This window comes from Somniosus microcephalus, unplaced genomic scaffold (assembly GCF_052327205.1).
Source record: "Somniosus microcephalus isolate GS21.2 unplaced genomic scaffold, FLI_Smic_1.0 unresolved_chr5, whole genome shotgun sequence".
NCBI lineage: Eukaryota > Metazoa > Chordata > Chondrichthyes > Squaliformes > Somniosidae > Somniosus > Somniosus microcephalus.
The window spans coordinates 12,301,503-12,320,221 of NW_028225183.1; the positions used below are offsets into that span (position 1 = coordinate 12,301,503).

General features: G+C 46.2%; 2 non-coding genes across 2 annotated transcripts; one reads left to right on the forward strand and one right to left on the reverse strand.

Moving 5' to 3' along the window:
* Window positions 1-7,125: 7,125 nt before the first annotated feature.
* On the forward strand, window positions 7,126-7,289 carry LOC147087531 (U1 spliceosomal RNA). Its single transcript, XR_015075556.1, has one exon. It is a non-coding gene; the product is annotated as a U1 spliceosomal RNA (small nuclear RNA).
* A 3,772-nt stretch (window positions 7,290-11,061) lies between these two features.
* On the reverse strand, window positions 11,062-11,134 carry trnac-gca (transfer RNA cysteine (anticodon GCA)). Its single transcript has one exon. It is a non-coding gene; the product is annotated as a tRNA-Cys (tRNA).
* Window positions 11,135-18,719: the final 7,585 nt, after the last annotated feature.

Below are 18,719 nucleotides of genomic sequence, written 5' to 3' on the forward strand. Positions count from 1 at the left end.
TTGCTAATTAATCCTTTCTCGTTACATAATACCCAGTCTAAGATGGCCGGATCTCTGGTTGGTTCCTCAACAGATTGGTCCAGGAAACCATCCCGTAAACACTCCAGGAATTCCACCTCCACAGTATTGTTACTAATTTGGTTGGCCCAATCTATATGTAGATTAAAGTCACCCATGATGACTGCTGTGCCCTTATTGTCTGCTTCTTTAATGTCTCTTTTAATACCATCCCCAACCTCTGCCTTAATTTTTGTAGGTCTATATACCACTCCCACTAACGTTTTTTTTTCCCTTAGTATTTCTGAATTCTACCCATACAGATTCCACATCATCAGAGCTAATATCCTTCATTACAATTGTGTTAATCCCTTCTTTAACCAGTAATGCTACCCCACCTCCCTTTCCTTTTTGCCTATCTTTCCTGAATATCGAATACCCCTGGATGTTGCGTTACTAGCCTTGGCCATCCTTGAGCCACGTTTCCGTAATCCCAACCAAATCAAATTTGTTTACCACTATTTGCACAGCCAATTCATCCACCTTATTACAAATGATCCTCGCATTAAGACACAATGCCTTAAGTCTTGTTTTTTTAACGCTCTTAGACCTATTAGAATTATTATTTACTGTGGCCACATTTGATTTAAACCGTTGATTTCTCTGACTGCCACTTTTGTTTTTCATTTTCCTATCTTTTGCTTTTATCCTTGGTTGCCTTTCCTCTGTCTCCCTGCTAAGGTACCAACCCCCTGCCCTTTTAGTTTAAACCGTCCCTCACAGCACTAGCAAACACTCACCCTAGGACATCGGTTCCAGCCCTGCCCAGGTGCAAACCGTCTGGATTGAACTGGTCCCACCTCCCCCAGAACCGGTTCCAATGTCCCAGGAGCATGAATCCTTCCCCCTGGCACCATTCCTCTAGCCATGTGTTCATCTGAAGTATCCTTCTATTTCTACTCTGACTAGCACGTGTCATTGGTAGCAATCCTGAGGTCCTGCTTTTAAATTTATCTCCTAACTCACTATATATTCCGCTTTTAGGACCTCATCCCGCTTTTTACCTATATCCTTGGTGCCTATATGCACCACGACAACTGGCTGTTCACCCTCCTCTTCCAGGATGTTCTGCAGCCGCTCGGAGACATCTTTGACCCTTGCACCAGGGAGGCAACACACCATCCTGGAGTCTCGTTTGTGGCCGCAGAAACACCTATCTATTCCCCTTACACTAGAATTCCCTATTACTGTAGATCTACCCCTCTTTTTCTTCCCATTCTGCGCAGCAGAGCCACCCCTGGTGCCAGGAATTTGGCTGCTCCTGCCTTCCTCTGATAAGACATCCGCCCAACAGCACTCAATGTGGTGTATCTGTTGGAGAGGGGGATGGCCACAGGGGACTCCTGCACTACCTGCCTGCACCTAGTACTCCGCCTGTAGGACACCCATTCCCTTTCTTCCTGTCCAACCTCTACCTGCGGTGTGTCCAACTCCGTAAACGTGCTATTCACGATGTCCTTAGCATCATGAACGCTCCAGTATGCATACAATCGCAGCTCCAGTGCTGCAATGCGGGCTGTCAGTAGCTGCAGCTGGATGCACTTCCTGCACATGTAGTTGTCAGGGGCACAGGAAGTGTCCCTTAGTTACCACATATCGTAGGAGGAGCATATCACGTGGCCGAGCTGTCCTGCCATGAATTACCCTTTAATTAATTGAATTTAAATTAAATCAATCAATCCCACTAATTACACTACAGTTAACTGGTTTACCAACAATCCCCGCTACACCAGAGAGACCTTAAAATCTATAAACCACAGAGATCAAGTTTAAAAAAAGAGAGAAATTCTCACCAACCAATCACTTACCTGCTTCCTGGTATAGGCCCATCTCTCATCATCGGACAGATCTCTCATGTTGTTTGCAAAGGAAAATGCCACAGTTCTTAGAAGGTCCTGCTGATATTTCCTGCTACAGAACATCATTTTGATTTAAGGCAAGACTGAAATGGAACAGGAGAAAGCCTTACTGCAAGCAATGACCATGCTGAAGGAAGTTAGGATTGCTGCACTGCTGGCTTGAATACTTCAATATTTCCGGTGTCTCCCTTACATATAACAACATAAAGGGATATTTATTTTCCACCTCCGTCTCTAAGCTCTTAATGTGGCATTTCCTTATATCATTTAATCACTATGATTATGCTGAATGATCATACTGAAAAGAGTGAGAAAGTTTGCAAACGACAACAGCAACTTGTATTTATACAGTGTAGGAACGGAGGTTCCTAGCTGAATGAAGTATTCGACTGGATGAATCAAATCAACACGTTTTAATGAACAACGAAGTTAGCAGGGAAACTACAGGAGAAACGGTATACAGGTCTATACAGCTTGCTGGGCACTCGACGACTACTGGAAGATTCTGGAAGGTGACATCATGACGTCATCACGTTCTCCGCGCCACTGGTGGTCACGTGAGCAGCGTCATGACGTCATCGCGTGGAGTGCAGGAAAACACAATACAGTACAGTTAACAGGCAGCTTAAAGGTGCAGTCCGTGGTTGCACTATACTGTAGTTAAAGGGATTATTACCAATTGTTCTGAGACCCTTGGTGGCTCTGCCACAGGCGCACCCCCAGAATCCACTTTAACAGACATTGTCAACCGAGTGGGAGGCTTAATTATCCTGGCCAAACGGCGACGAAACTCAGGCAGCGGAAACGGGGCATTATTCGAAGAACCAGTGCCGGATTGCGACAGAAGCGCCGTCTTGGGCGAGGCAGAAACGGTAGTCAGGGATGCAGGCGCGTCGGAGGCCGAATCGGGCTGTTCGACGGTGGGTTGAGGCACAGCTGGTCTGGTGGCTAACGGCGGTCGGCCATGGCGAGGCGGTTGGGCAGCCACGACAGGCTCAGTCCGATCCAGGTGGGCTGGTTTGAGCCGGTCGACAGAACAGTATCAGACTTTCCACCGACTTTGACTGTGAAGAACTTTTCCCCTGATGAGATGATATGAAAAGGTCCGGTATACGGCGGCTTGAGTGGGTCTCTGTGACCATCTTGTCGAATAAAGACATAGTCCTAACTCATGAGCTCTGTCGGAACGTAAGGTCTCTGCAGGTCATGGTGCGAGGTTGGGATGGGCCTGAAATTTCTAGCCGCCTCCTGATGAAGTAGGAGCTGTTGAGCTGCAGACCATGTTTCGGTGTGCGGAGGTAGGAAGTCACCTGGCAGTCTGAGTGTCTGGACATAAACCATCTCAGCCGATGAAGACTGAAGATCCTCCTTTGGTGCTGTCCGGAGGCCTAGCATCACCCATGGGAGCCTATCCACCCAGTTGGGTCCTCTCAGGCTGGCACGGAGGGACGCTTTGAGGGACCGATGAAACGTTTCGCACAGACCATTCACCTGTGGATGGTACACGGTGGTACGGTGCAGCTTGGTACCCAGGCCTTGCGCCACTGCGTTCCACAGCTCTGAGGTAAATTGCAGACCGCGGTCCAAGGAGATGTCCGATGGCACCCCGAATTGAACTATCCACGATGAAAGAAACGCCCTGGCTACATCTGCTGCGGTGGTGGCGGCCAAGGGAATCGCCTCTGGCCACCTGGTGGTCCGGTCTATGACTGTCAGGGGGTGTGTGAATCCACGTGACCCGGGAAGGGGGCCTACTAAATCCACGTGAACGTGGTCGAAACGGCGATCAGGCACCGGGAAATCTGCCAGTGGGGCCTTGACGTGACGGTGAACTTTGGACTTTTGGCAATCAACACAATTGTTTGTCCAGTCTCGGACGTCCAAATGCATGCCTTTCCAAACGAATTTGCGGGACAGTAGCCGCTGAGAAGCCCGCATCCCCGGGTGAGATAACCCATGGATTGCCTGGAATACCTTCTTGTGCCATTCGACAGTGAACGGGCGGCCTTCTAGGAGGAAACATAAATGCGTGATGTCCAAAAACAGGGCTAGCAGCTCTCTGTCAAAAGTGCTATACTTTTGCTCGTTCGTGCGCAGTTGGTTGCCATCCCCCGTTGACCCATTGCTCTTGAACTGCTCCGATGGTGCAGTCGGATGCATCCGTAGTGAGGGCAACCGTCGCTCCCGGAAGTGGATGTGCCAGCATAGTTGCATCTGCCAATGCCACCTTTGTATCGTGGAACGCCTGGTCCATTTGCAGTGTCCAGGTGAGAACATCCTTGCCCGCCTTTCCCTTTAGTGCTTCGTACAGAGGCTGCATCAACCGGGCCGCTTTGGGGATGAAACGATGATAAAAATTTACCATCCCCAAGAACTCTTGCAGGTATTTGACCATGCGAGGCTGCGGGAATGCGGTAACTGCCTCTACCTTGGTGGCTAGTGGGACGGCGTCTTCTGGGGTAATCCTATGTCCCAGGAAATCAATACAGGATACTCCGAACGTGCATTTGGCCGGATTGACAATAAGGCCGTGTTGGCTGAGTCAGGCGAAAAGTGTACGTAAATGGGCCATGTGGGCTGTCCAATCCTTACTGGCTATTAGGATGTCGTCCAAATAGACAAAAATAAAGGTTAGGTCCCGTAATACAGAGTCCAGCAAACGCTGGAATGCTTGAGCTGCATTTTTCTGACCGAATGGCATGTGGAGGAACTGAAAAAGGCCGAACGGAGTGATGACTGCCGTTTTGGGGACGTCTGGAGGGTGCAGCGGAACTTGGTGATATCCACGAACGAGGTCCACTTTAGAAAATATCGCGTTTCCAGCCAGATGAGCCGAAAAATCTTGGATTTGGGGAATAGGGTACCTGTCCAGTGTCGTGGCATTGTTTAAGCATCTGTAATCCCCGCAAGGTCGCCATCCACCACCTGGTTTGGGTACTATGTGCAGTGGGGAAGACCAAGGGCTGTCCGAACGCTGGATGATCCCGAGGTGCTCCATGGTCTGGAACTCATCCTTTGCGGCTGCCAGCTTGCCGGCTTCTAATCACCACGCCCGAGCTTAAACTGGTGCTCCGGTCATGGTGATATGGTGCTCCACCCCGTGCCGAGTGCTTGTAGCCGAAAATGTGGGCCTGGTGAGCTCCGGGAATTCACCGAGCAGGCGCGTAAAGCCGTCTTGCGACGGAACAGCGCAGGCCACCGACCAGGACACGGCTTTGCTGCAGTGGCAGGGCACTGCGTGGAAAGTGGACGCATTAATGAGTCGGCAGTGTTGGACGTCGACCAGCAGACCGTTGGCGCAGAAAAATCGGCCCCCAGGATGGCCTGTGAGACCTTGGCTGTAATAAAGTCGCAGACAAAACATTGACCGGCGAAGGTTAAGTTTACCGTCCGTTTCCCGAACGTACGCATGGCAGTGCCATTAACTGCCACGAGGGAAGGCCCGTGGCTGCCGAATAGTAGGACCAGCTTTGAAGCCGGGAGGATGCTGCACTGTGAACCAGTGTCGCACAGGAATCGGCGGCCTGTGACGGGATCCGTAACATAAATGAGTTTGCCCGCTGAGCCCGCCGCCATAGCTAACTTGCTGTGCTTTTCAGACCTTGTCATCCGTCCGGGAGGACGCGGGCTTGTTGGAGTTTTTTTTTGTATTCTTGAGGGAAACTGCAAGGAGGCCAGCAGCATCGAGCTTTGGCGCCAAAACGGGCGTGGTATGCGCACCATCCTGCCGGGGGCGGGCTGGTTTTCTCTCGCGTGGGGGAAAGGTGCCTCGCGGCTGCACAACATTCCTGAGTGACAGTAAAAATCTTGTCTGCCTCTGCAGCGAGTTCAGGACCGTCTGTGATGGCTGTGTTGGCCAATGCCGCCTGCACCGGTTCGGGAAGCTGACAGAGGAAAAGCTCACGGAATATAAAGCCTTGGGGTTCCGCACCCAACAGCGTGAGCATTTGACTCATCAGCTCTGATGGTTTTGAGTCTCCAAGGCCCGACATGGAAATAGGCTTGCGTGCCCACTCCGACTTAATAAGATCAAATACCTGTGGCAAATGGGCTTTAAGCGCTTTGTACTTGCCCTCCTCCGGTGGGCTTCCAAGGATGCTGATGACCCGCGTGGCCGTGGCACTGTCGAGAGCGGCAACCACGTAATAATAACGGGTTGCATCCGCTGTGACCTCCTGGAGAGCGAACTGTGCTTCTGCCTGGATAAACCATGCTGCTGACTGCTGTTCCCAGAACTGCGGCAGTTTAAGGGCGATGGCGTTCGTGTTCATCCTCGACGAAAGTTGTCTGACGAGATCGGGGTCACCAATGTAGGAACCGAGGTTCCTATCTGAATAAAGGTATTCGACTCGATGAATCAAATCAACAGGTTTTAATGAACAACGAAGTTAGCAGGGAAACTACAGGAAACGGGGCGTTATTCGAAGAACCAGTGCCGGATTGCGACAGAAGCGGCGTCTTGGGCGAGGCAGAAACGGTAGTCAGGGGTGCAGGCGTCATGACGTCATCACGTGGAGTGCAGGAAACCACAATACAGTACAGTTAACAGGCAGTTTAAAGGTGCAGTCCGCGGTTGCACTATACTGTAGTTAAAGGGATTATTACCAAGTGTTCTGAGACCCTTGATGACTCTGCCACAATAGCACCTTTAACGTATTTAAAACATCCCAAGACACTTCACAGGACTATTATGAGACAACAATGAGAAACCCGCTTATACAAAAGAAGGCAGGTTTATTGGTGAAATATTTCAACCACAGTGAGTGAATGTGACAAGTGATGAAGACTTGCTGCTCCAGAACCTCACTATGTCCCTATCGGTCTTTATGGGCAAAATTTGAAAATTGTTTTTTCAAACGCATCAGATGCCAATTTATTTTTCATATGAAGATATGACAAATATTTACTTCAGATGCAAAACATATAAGGAGAGATTTATTTCCAGAGAACATTCCGTGGCCTGAAGGAAAGTTACTGAGGGAGCGTTCCTTTCCTTTTAAGGGAATATGCAAATATGCATGTCCAGCTCTTTTTATTGCAGCGTTTTGTCAAAGGGTATATCATTATATATTGCAATATTTTACCAGAATTGACATGAGAAAACAGCAGCACTTTCTGAATGAAGGGGAATTTTGATTATAAAAATGAGTCGTTGGGACGGTAAGTGGCAGTGAATGATGTGGCGAGGCAATGTGTGCCAATGAAAAGCGTATTTACCTGGCAGCAGAAAAACCATGATTATGAAGGTGGTTTTTCTAGGCCGAGGCTAGCCCATTGCACTTTGGTTGTGCTGATGCCTGCGATGTCTATAAATGTGGGATACTCGACTGCAAAATTTGTGGTAGTGCGGGACTGCGTTTGTGCTATTCTCCTGGCTTTACAATTAAAGTTAGATTTTTCAACTAACCTCTCAAATGTACTTATATTTTGCTTTAAATCCTAACTTTTCTTTGTTCCCGACAGAGGGAACTGCGATGCAAAACGGCCTTTCTCCAAATCACAGCCTATTCAGATCCACTCATAAGCGATTTCCAAAGCTCACATTTCACTTCCTCTCTATGCTCACATTTATATTCATTCTTACAACTAAGAAATTAAATATTTTGCACAAAAAATTTCAAATTATTCACTCTTACAATTCCACACCGCGTACAACCAGACTTTCAAAGCTGCATGCCAACTCTGCACTTTGGCAAAACGTTTAACCTTGTTAACTGCAGAAACAATGATACAGCACAGAACCAGTTCATTCGGCCCATCGTACCTCTGCTGGCTCTTTCAAAGGGCTATCCAATTAATCATACTCCTCTGTTCTTTCATCAAATCACTGCAAATATTTTGCCTTAAAATTATATCCAAATTATCTTTTCAACATTACTATTCAATTTGCTTGCACCACCCTTTCATGCAGTGCATTCCAGGCACTCACAACAATTTGCTGCATCACCTTTCTTTTGCCTCCTCGAGGGGTAGGCAGGGTGAGGAGGCGCATCATCCTACTGGCTGTTTTGCAAATTTTCTTAAATATGTGTCCCCTGAAACTGACACTGGAAACAGTTTCTCCTTATTGACTTGTTATCTTGTATTTATATAGAACGTTTAACGTAGTAAAACGTCCCAAGGCAGTCCACAGGAGCGTTATCAAACACATTTTCACACCCTGCCGCACAAGGAGATATTAGGACATAAAAACCGAAAATGCTGGAAATACTCAGCAGGTCAGGCAGCATTTGTGGAGAGAGACTAACAGTGTTAATTTTTCAGGTCGATGACCCTTCGTCAGAACTGTAACAGTGATTAATTCACTGCCACTTCTCTTCTAAGAATGCCCACCTTTGTAACGCTCTGCCCTCTCTCCAACAACTCTGTTACACTCTCCACAGATGCTGCCTGACTTGCTGAGTATTTGCAGCATTTTCGGTTTTTATTTCAGATTTCCAGCATCCACAGTATTTTGCTTTTGCAGTTGAGATATTAGGACAGATGACCAAAAGCTTGGTCGAAAAGGTAGGCTTTAATGAGCGTCTTAATGCAGGAGACAGAGAGACATGGTGCAGTTTCATGAGGGAATTCCGGAGTTTAGGTCCTAGGCAGCTGAAAGCACGCCCGTCAACGGTGGAGCAAATAGATTAGGAACACGCAAGAGGCCCGAATAGCAGGAGCGCAGAGATCAAAGGCAACATGAGGGAAAAATATTTACGTAGTGTGTGGACTGCATCTAGATTTTACTGCCTGAAAGTGTGCTGGAGGCAGTTTCAAATGCGGCTTTCAAAAGGGAATTGTATATGGACTTGAAAGGAAAAAAAATACAGGGCTATGGGGAGAGGATGGGGGAGTGGGACTGGCAGAACTGCACTTTCAGAGAGATGGCACGGGCTCGACTGGACGAATGGGCTCCTTCTGTGCTGCAACCATTCTATTATATGATCTCGGAGAGTTGTAGGCAGTGGTCCCTCTAATTTGTCTTTTGTCCCACCCGGCCCCATCAGCGGGCTGTGCGGCCTATTCAAAGTTCTGCACGTGCATATTTTTTCTATTTAAAAGCCAGCTCACTGGATGCACGAGATCTGCAGCATACTGCGTTTACGCGTGGCCTTGAAGTTCGTATTGGTTGTGGTGTGCATTGGTTGGAGCTTGCAGTGAAAGGGAGGGGCGAGCCCGTGGAGAGATTGGAAAACAAGAGAATTTTAAAGTCGAGGCTTTACTGGACCGTGACCCAAAGCAGGTCATCGAGCACAGGGGGTGATGGGTGAACGAGACTTGGTGCGAGTTACGATACGGGCAGCAGGGTTTGTGGAGAATAACCCTTTCCTGTTACTTGTTTATTTATTGATGAATGTGTGTGGTTAGAACCATGCGGCCTCTTGAACCATAAAAATCTATTGATCACAGCCTTGAATATACTCAAACACTCAGCATTCACAGCCCGCTGGGGCAGAGAATTCCAAAGATGCACAACCCTCTGAGTGAAGAATTTCCTCCTCATCTCGGTCTTAAATGGACTACCCCTTATCCTGAGAGTATGCCCCCTAGTTCTGGACACTCCAGCCAAGGGAAACAACCTCTCAGCATCTACCCTTTCAATCCCTTTCAGAACCTTGTATGGTTCAATGAGATCACCTCTCATTCTTCTAAACTCCCGAGAGTATAGACCCATCTCTCATCATCGGATAGACCTGTCATGTTGCTTGCAAAGGAAAATGCCACGGTTCTTAGCAGGTCCTGGTGATATTCCCTGCTACAGAACATCATTTTGATTAAAGGCAGGACTGAAACGGAACAGGAGAAATCCTTACTGGAAGCACTGACCATGCTGGGGGAAGCCAGGATTGCTGCACTGTTGGCTCGAATACTTCAATATTTCCGGTGCCTCCCTTACATATAACAAAATTAAGGAACATTTATTTTCCACCACCTTCTCTAAGCTCTTAATGTGGCTTTTCCTTATATCATTTTATTACTACTATTATACTGAATGATCCTACTGAAATAAGTGAGAAAGATTGCAAACAGCAATAACAACTTGTATTTATATAGCGCCTTTAACATAGTAAAAACGTCCCAAGACACTTCACAGGACTATTATAAGAAGCAAAATTTGAAATCCGCCTAAGCCATAGAAGGTAGGTTTACTGGTGAATTATTTCAACCACAGTGAGTGAATGTGACAAGTGATGAAGACTTGATGGGCCAGAACCTCACTATGTCTCTATCGGTCTTTATTGGCAAAACTTGAAAATTGCTTTTTCAAACAAATCAGATTTTTAATTATTGTTCGTATGAAGCTATGACGAACATTTATTTCTGATGCAATAAATAAAAGGAGAGATTTATTTCCAAAAAACTTTCTGTGGCCTGAAGAAAAGTTAATGAGGGCGCGCTCGTTTCCTTTTAAGGGCAATATGCAAATATGCATGACCGGCTCTATATTATTGCAGATTTTTGTCAAAGTTTATATCATTATATATTGCAATATTTTAGCAGAATCGACATGAGAAAACAGCAGCACTTTCTGTGTTCTGGACTTGTTAGGTGTAGGTAGCAACCCTAGTGGTTGTTATTGTATAGCAGCGTGTTATTTGACCTTCTTCCTGTCTGCATCGGAAGTAATATACGAGGAAGTGGTTTCTCAGTTGTGAACAAGGCAGCTTGTTTTTATGCTCCTCCATCCTTCCTTATATTCTACGCAAGACGCAATGTCTGTCAGTATCCTTGTTTGGTAACATAATAACTACCTTGTCGGTGTAGTATTTTGACAATACTTTGTCAATAAGAAGTTTATTAGCTGCTAGCTACTGAGGGTTAGCTTCAGTGCTATTTACTTATACAGTTACCTAATTACCTGTGTTGAGCAGTATTTTCTGTTTTCATAAACATTTTTTTGCATCTTATGTAACATCTAATGTAGAGTACTTACCTCTGTGTTCAAAACATACGTTGTCTTTGTTTACAATTTCACACTTTTATTCAAGTAAAGCTTCAAAGCAACACCCTGTTTCAAATAACGCAGTGGGCGGCTGGAGCCGGATCGAGCGGGTCTGAAGTGGGTTCACTCCCATTCCTTTAGGAGATGCGGGACGACGAGTGAAAAATCTCTCCTGATTTGCTCCTCCATTCTCGAAGGAGACAAAAAGTAACTAAAACATGCTGAAACCCGGGATCGAAGCAGGGGCCGTTAAATTTGCAGTCGAACGCTCTCCCAATTGAACTATTTCAGCTTCACAGCAAATTCGATGTTGTGTCATTCTTTTGGACGTTTTTCTAACCCCGGGTGGAATTGCTCCTCCCTCTCATTCCTCACTCCGGTCAACGTGACCCGACTTGATCTCGGAGCTCAGGTTGTGTAAATGTAAAACTGGGGTGTTGATAAGGATACATAGGTGACACAGCAGGTGCAACCTCACCATATTGGAAACAGCGTGCCTGATACGAGACTCCCAAAACAAGCGCTCTACTCGGAGCTCCAGCATGGCAAGAGAGCCCCAGGTGGGCAGAAGAAACATTTCAATGACACCCTCAAAGCCTCCTTGAGAAAGTGTAACATCCCCTCCGACATCTGGGCATCCCTGGCCCAAGATCGCACAAAGTGGAAGAGAAGCAGCCGGAAATGCTCCGGACACCTCGACTTTCTTCGCCGGGAGCAAGCAGAAGCTAAGTGCAGGCAGTTCAAGCAGCGCACGTTAACCCAAGCACTCCACCCACCTGCCCTTTCAATCACCGTCTGCCCCACCTGTGCCAGAGACTGTAGGTCCCGCATTGTATGCATTAGTCTCCTGTGAACTAATATTTAACGTGGAAGCAAGTCACCCTCGGTTCCGAGGGACTGCCTAAGAACACAGCTTGAAATGCACTGAAGTGTTCAAATCAAGTTACAGAACTCAACACATGTGTAAAATTTCCTGTACTTTTCTCGGCACTGATGGGTTGTGAAAGGAGAGACGGGCCGAAGTCTCACTGACCCGCACTGATCACGAGCCAAGCTGAAATGATGTCAAATTCAATCTTCAGCAATTATGGAGCTGAGCCCCACACAGAACTGAAAATGCCCAGGTTCCATCATCGGCCTGTGGTCTCTTAGTTCCTCAGTTAGTGGGCTACTGAGCAATACGGGAATGACTCAGGCCTAATGAATATCTTAATGCTCAGTTTAAGTTATCACTGCCCACGGCCCAGACAAACTCTGATTCCAGTCTTGCACACGTTGCTCAGTTTCAAATGTTGCATTTTTCACACTGGCAAGTAATTGATTGATAGCCGTGCCCTTGATAAGTGAGCCAGCAGATGTATCGAAGACTGATAATAACCGTGACTGTCCCGGACACTTTGAGGTGCAGTTAACTGTTGGCAACATTGAAAGTGTCAATCAGCCAGTGTAAATCTTGACCGAAAGGGCTAATCATTTCCTGCTGACTTTGAAACAGCACGCATTTTACAGAAATCAAGGAAGTGTATTTTTTATCGCTGTATAAAGAATGATGTTGAGCAGCGGTGTGGAAAGTTGAAAGGTTGATCAGGAGCAAGCATTGCTTCACACGTGTGCTTTGATTGGTGGTATTTCAAACAGCCCCAAAACACACTGTCCACTGACAGGTGAGATCACAAAGGACATGTTCGTGAAAGCACAGCACCAAGGGCGGGTAGGCATCCACTTGGAATCTATTTCCATCTGTGCTTTTCTCAGAGACAAAGACACACGGTCAGAGAGAAGCCCTCGGGGTTTTGAATACTCACCACTATAATATCACGTACAATGTAGAGGAAATGGTTATGCAGTGCTTGAGACAAAGACTCAAACACACACACAAACACAGGTGTGTGCTCTCTTTATATGGGTATGTCTCAGATATCAATCTGAGTGTCATGGATTCCTACAGGCTTGCAGCACAGTGGGAGGCGATTCGGCCAAACGTGTCAGTGCTGTCTCTTTGAAAGAGCAGTCGTGCTTATTCCCGCTGTTATCTCATTTTGTCTGTCCTCTCAGCCCTCCTCAGTGCCCCCCACAAAAGGCAAACAGACGGAGAAGACTATACTAACGAGAAATTGTTGCAGGAAGTTGTTATACATTTCTTCATATGCCAGTACATCTTTTAAATTATTTTAGTTAATTTTTTTCTGTTCAACTTTTTCAGTGAGCATTTTAATTAGATGCGCACAGGTCTAAAATTGTGGCTGTTAAACAGCCTCCCCATCAGGGAGTTGAACCGTAGTCTCCCACGTGACAAGTGGGGATACTCACCACAGTACAAACGGGGAACTGGATGATGCCGAGCCTGTCAGAGTAAGAATCGACCGGTGAACAGAGGGACAAAGCAGCAGAAAGGACAGAAATAAGAATTAGAACAGAATAAATAGGAGCAGGAGTGGGCCATCGGCCACTCGAGCCGGACCTGCCAATCAATAAGATCATGGCTGATCAGATTTTCGACTCAATGCCACTTTCCCGCCCGCTCCCCATTACCCTTGACACCCTTGTAGCGCTGACTTATGTCTATCTGTGCCTTGAATATAATCAATGACTCCGCCCCCACAGCTCACTTTGGTAGAGGATTCCAAGGATTCACGAATCTCTGAGAGAAGAAATTCCTCTCATCTCCGTTTTAAATGGGCAACCCCTGTTCCTGAAATGTTGCCGCCTGGTTCTAGATTCCCACAGGAGGGAAACATCCTCCCTGCATTTGCCCGGTCAAGCCCCCTCGGAATCATATACAGAGACAAAGAGGAAGTCAGAGACAAAGATAGACATAGAGAACGAGAGCCTCAGTTTGACGTCTTACAGAGTGGTCCGAGGGATAAGGGACGTCAGTTATGAGTGTCTGGAGAAGTTGGGATTCTTTTCCTCAGAAGGATAAGAGGAAATTTAATAGAGGCTTTCAAATCAACAAGGGGTTTTGTAAGAGGAAATAAGGAGAAACAATTTCCAGTGGCAGGAAGGACGGTTACCAAGGACACCGATTGAAGATAACCGGCAAAACAACCAGTATGGGGAGAATTGTCTTACGCAGCAAAGGCTCAGGCCTACTGAATATCTTAATGATCAGGATAAGTTATCACGGCCCAGGCACTCTCTCATTCCAGTCTTGCGCACGTTGCTAATGTTTCAAATGTGGCATTTTTCACATAGCAGTGAGTTGATTGATAGCCATGCTGTGATAAGCTAAGTTTGTTAGGGAGACGCAGTCGGCAAAAAAATACATGGAAGACGGATAATAACCGTGACTGTTCTGAGACTGTGAGCTACAGTTAAATGTGGGCATGTCAACATTTAAAATGTCTAGTTCCAAATGCCATTTCCTGCTGACGTTGGCACAGCAGGCATTTTACATAAAGCAATGAAACTCATTTTGTACCTCTGTACCGAATGATGAACTGCTGACTGTTGAGGCTGCAGTGTGGAAAGTTGAAAGGTTGATCAGGAGCAAGCATGGCTGCGCGAGGGTGCTTTGATTGGTGGCATTTCAAACAGCCCCAAAATGCATTTATCCCTGACCGAGAATCGAACACGGAGCCACGGAGGTGAAAGCCCCGAATTCTAACCATTAGACCACCAGCGAAGCAACAGGAAAACTTCCTGCCAACAACCTGAGCAACGCAGTCTTTCCTCCTTGCTGCTTTGAATTTCGAATCACTTTCACGCCAGGCAAACTTTTCGTACAAGATAACATTTTTTCGGTAGGATCACAAAGGACATGTTTGCGAAAGCACAGCACCAACGGCGGGTAGGCATCCACTTGGAATCTATTTCCTTCTGTGCTTTTCTTAGAGACAGAGGCACACAGTCAGAGAGAAGCCGTCGGGGTTTTGAATACTCACCACTATAAAATCAATACAATGTAGAGGAAATGGTTATGCAGTGCTTGAGACAAAGACTCAAACACACACACAAACACAGGTGTGTGCTCTCTTTATATGGTTATGTCTCAGATATCAATCTGAGTGTCATGAATTCCTGGAGGCTTGCAGCTCTGTGGGAGGCCATTCGGCCAATCGAGTCAGTGCTGTCTCTTTGAAAGAGCAGTCGTGCTTACTCCCGCTGTTATCTCATTTTGTCTGTCCTCTCAACCCTCCTCAGTGCCCCACACAAAAGGCAAACAGATGGAGAACACTATACTAACGAGAAATTGTTGCAGGAAGCTGTTATACATTTCTTCATATGCCAGTACATCTTTTAAAATTATTTTAGTTCATTTATTTCTGGTCAACTTTTTCAGGCAGCATTTTAAGTAGATGCGCATAGGTTTAAAATTTTGGATGTTAAAAAACCTCCCACTCGTGGAATTGAACCCCGATCTTTTACGTGATCTGGCGGGGATGCTCACCACTGTACTAGAAATATAGAGGATAGGAGCAGGAGTAGGCAATTCGGCCCCTCGAGCCTGCTCCGCCATTCAATATGATCATAGCTGATCATTCAAATTCAGTACCCTTTTCCTGCCTCCTCTCCATATCCCTTCATTCCCTTTAGACTAACAAATATATCCAACTCCTTCTTGAATTAATTTAATGAATTGGCCTCTACTTCCTCCTTTGGCAGAGAATTCCACAGGTTCACCACTCTGGGTGAAGAAATTCCTCGTGATCTCTGTCCTAAATGGCTTACCCCGTATCTTTAGACTGTGACCCCTGGTTCCGGACTCCCTGACCATCGGGAATATCCTTCCAGCATCTAGTCTGTCTAGTCCTGTTAGAATTTTATAAGTTTCGATGACATCCCCTCTCATTCTTCTAAACTCCAGCGAGTACAAGCCCAATCGACCCAATCTCTCCTCATACGTCATTCCTGCCATCCCAGATATCAGCTTGGTGAATCTTCGCGGCACTCCTTCCATGGCAAGCACATCCTTCCTTTGATACGGCGACAATAACTGCACACACCGAGCTGTCCTGCCATGACTTATGCTTCAATTAATTTACATTAACTTAAATCAAATCAAATCAATACCACCAATTACACTACAAATAAATGATATACTCAAGTGCCCTTTGTTAATAGCAGTAGAAACTATAACAAGAAAGAAATTAAGACCTTCTCAATTTTATAATCTATGAACCTTATCTGTCGAACTGTAGAGCAGTATAAATGCTCCCTGGCCGTACTCACCCAATCATCTGCTCCCTCCTGCCCATGTCATGTTTTGAATCGTGACGTGGCTCTGGAATGCTGCCGCCAGTCTGAGATTGCTAAGATTGCCCGCAAAAGTGAGCTTAAATACTCACTGTTTCTCCGGTCTAACTGCTCCCGACACCAATCTCTGCAAAGAAAGCCCGCGGAAGTGAGTTTAAACACTCACTGGGTCTCCGGTCTCACTGCTCCCCACACCAGCCTCTGCAACGAAAGCCCTTGAAAGTGAGTTTAATACTTACTGGGTCTCCGGTCTCTCTGCTCCCTATACAAACCTTGGCAATGTAATAAATAGTGAGCAGGATAGTAGCAGACTTGAGGAGGACATGGACTGACTGGTGAAATCGGCAGAAACATGGCAGATGCATTTTAATGCGGATAATTGTGAAGTGATGCACTTTGGGGGGAACAATATGGAGAGTCAGTATTGTTTAATTAGTAGTATTTTGAGGAGGTTGCAAAGGCAGAGGGACCTGGGGATGCAAATGCACAAATCATTGAAGCTGGTAGATCAAGTTGATAAGGCAGTTAAGAAAGCTTTGTAAATAAATAGGTGCATTGAATACAAAAACAAGGAAGTTATGTTAAACATTTAAAAAAGAGTGGTTAGGCCTCAGCTGCAGTATTATGTACAATTATCGGCAGCACATTTTAGGAAGAATGTCAAGGCCTTGGAGAGGCTACAGAGGAGGTTTACCAGGATGACGGACTCATGTTATGTGTTTAAATTGGAGAAGCTGAGATTGTTCTCCTTAGAGCAGAAAATGATAAAGGGAGATTTAATAGAGGTATTCAGCATTATTTGGAGTTTTGATGGAGTAGATAAGGAGAAACTGTTTCCTCTGATAAGTGGGTTGATAACCAGATGTCATAGATTTAAAATAATTGCCTGGGGAAAAAAGATTTTTTTCACACAGTGTTGTTATTATCTGGAATGCCCTACCTGAACGGATGGTGGAAGCAGATTTCAAAGGAGCTTTAAAGAGGCTATTGCATATGTACTTGAAGAGGAATAGTTTGCAGGGTTATGGGGGGAGAAAGCTGGGGTGTGAGACTAAATTGGGCAGCTCTTTCAAAGACCAGGTACGATGGGCCGAATGGTCTCCTATGGCTCCCTACTGCGCTGTAGGATTCTATGTTTTTGCTGATCAGTCTTTTCAGTTTGTTCTAGTCTTACTGTACTTTTGAAGCTGAAAGCAACATAGGGTAGGGCTTAATAACAACAGAAAACGCTGGATAAAATCAGCAGGCCAGGCAGCGTCCGTGGAGAGAGATACAGAGTTAACGTTTCAGTCGAAGACCTGTCGTCAGAACTGGAAAAAAAGCAAGACTTGGAAAGCAAGATTTGGGGCTGGAAAAACGGAAGGGGATGAAAGAACAAAAGGGAAGGTCAGTGGTAGGATAGAAAGCAGGAGAGATTAAAGACATTGTGAGACATTAAGAGATATTCAAGGCAAGAGGAGTTGGTAATGGGACAGGTAAAGGAACAAAGGATGGTTCTAGATGAAGTGTGAATTGTGCTGGCAGAATGAAGGACAGCTGTCATGCGGGAAGGACGAAAAAAACGGCCAACCAAAAATGTGGAAAAAAAAAATATATACTTATGTGGTAGGGGCCGAGGTGATGATCTGAAATTGTTGAACTGCATGTTGTGTCCAGAGGGCTGTAGAGTGCCTAATCGACAGGTGAGGTGCTGTTCCTCGAGCTTACGCTGAGCTTCCATGGAACAATGCAGGAGGCCGAGGACGGTGAGGTCTGAGTGGGAATGGAGCGGAGACATAACGTGACAGGCCACCGGGATCTCGGGGTCCATCTTACGTTCTGAATGGAGGTGCTCCATAAAGGGGTCACCCAATCTGCGTTTGGTCTCTCCAATGTAGATGAGACCACATCGTGAGCAGCGAATACAGTATATTAAATTGCAAGAAGTACAAGTAAATCGCTGTTTCACCTGGAAGTGGTGTTTGGGGCCCTGGACAGTGGGAGTGGGGGAGGTCTAAGGGAATGTGTTGCATCTCCTGCGCTTGCAAGGGAAGGTGCCAGTCGAAGGGAATGGGGTGCTGGGGCTGGTAGAGGAGTGGACTAGTGTTTCACGGAGGGAGCGCGGTAAGGCTTGTAATTTTGTGGGAGGCAGAGAGAGAAAAAAGGAATGTGGGGAAGTGAAAATGAAAACAGAAGAAACATGAGTTATTTTATCTTGTCTGATTCTACTAGTTAGCAAAATGGAATGCGTGACAATAGGCTGTTCCTTTAAGTAAAGTGGAAGCCAATAAGCAAAATCTGTGGCCACGCTACTTAGAAAACGTCCGATCTCGTCTGATATTCGGAAACTAAGCAGCGTCCAGCCTTGTTACTACTTGGTTGGGAGATCGCCTGTGGTTACCAGGTGCAGTAGGCTTCTGCTGCCAGCAGAGGCTGCTCACATGTCCACACATTCACACTGCAGTTCATCAACCGCCAACCATTTTGCTGCTGCCTCCTCTAAACAAACACTCTCTCTCTTTGGATTTCCTTTGCCCATTTTTGCTGTACCTTCTCCTGCTGATACACAAAGGCAAAGGGGGCAAGACAGAGTGGCGAAAAAAGCAGATGAACAAATTAAGCTTGGAAAATAGCACACATATGTCGCAGCAGCAGAGAGAACAGATAAGTTACATAGTAAACTAGGAAGGAGAAACAGAAAA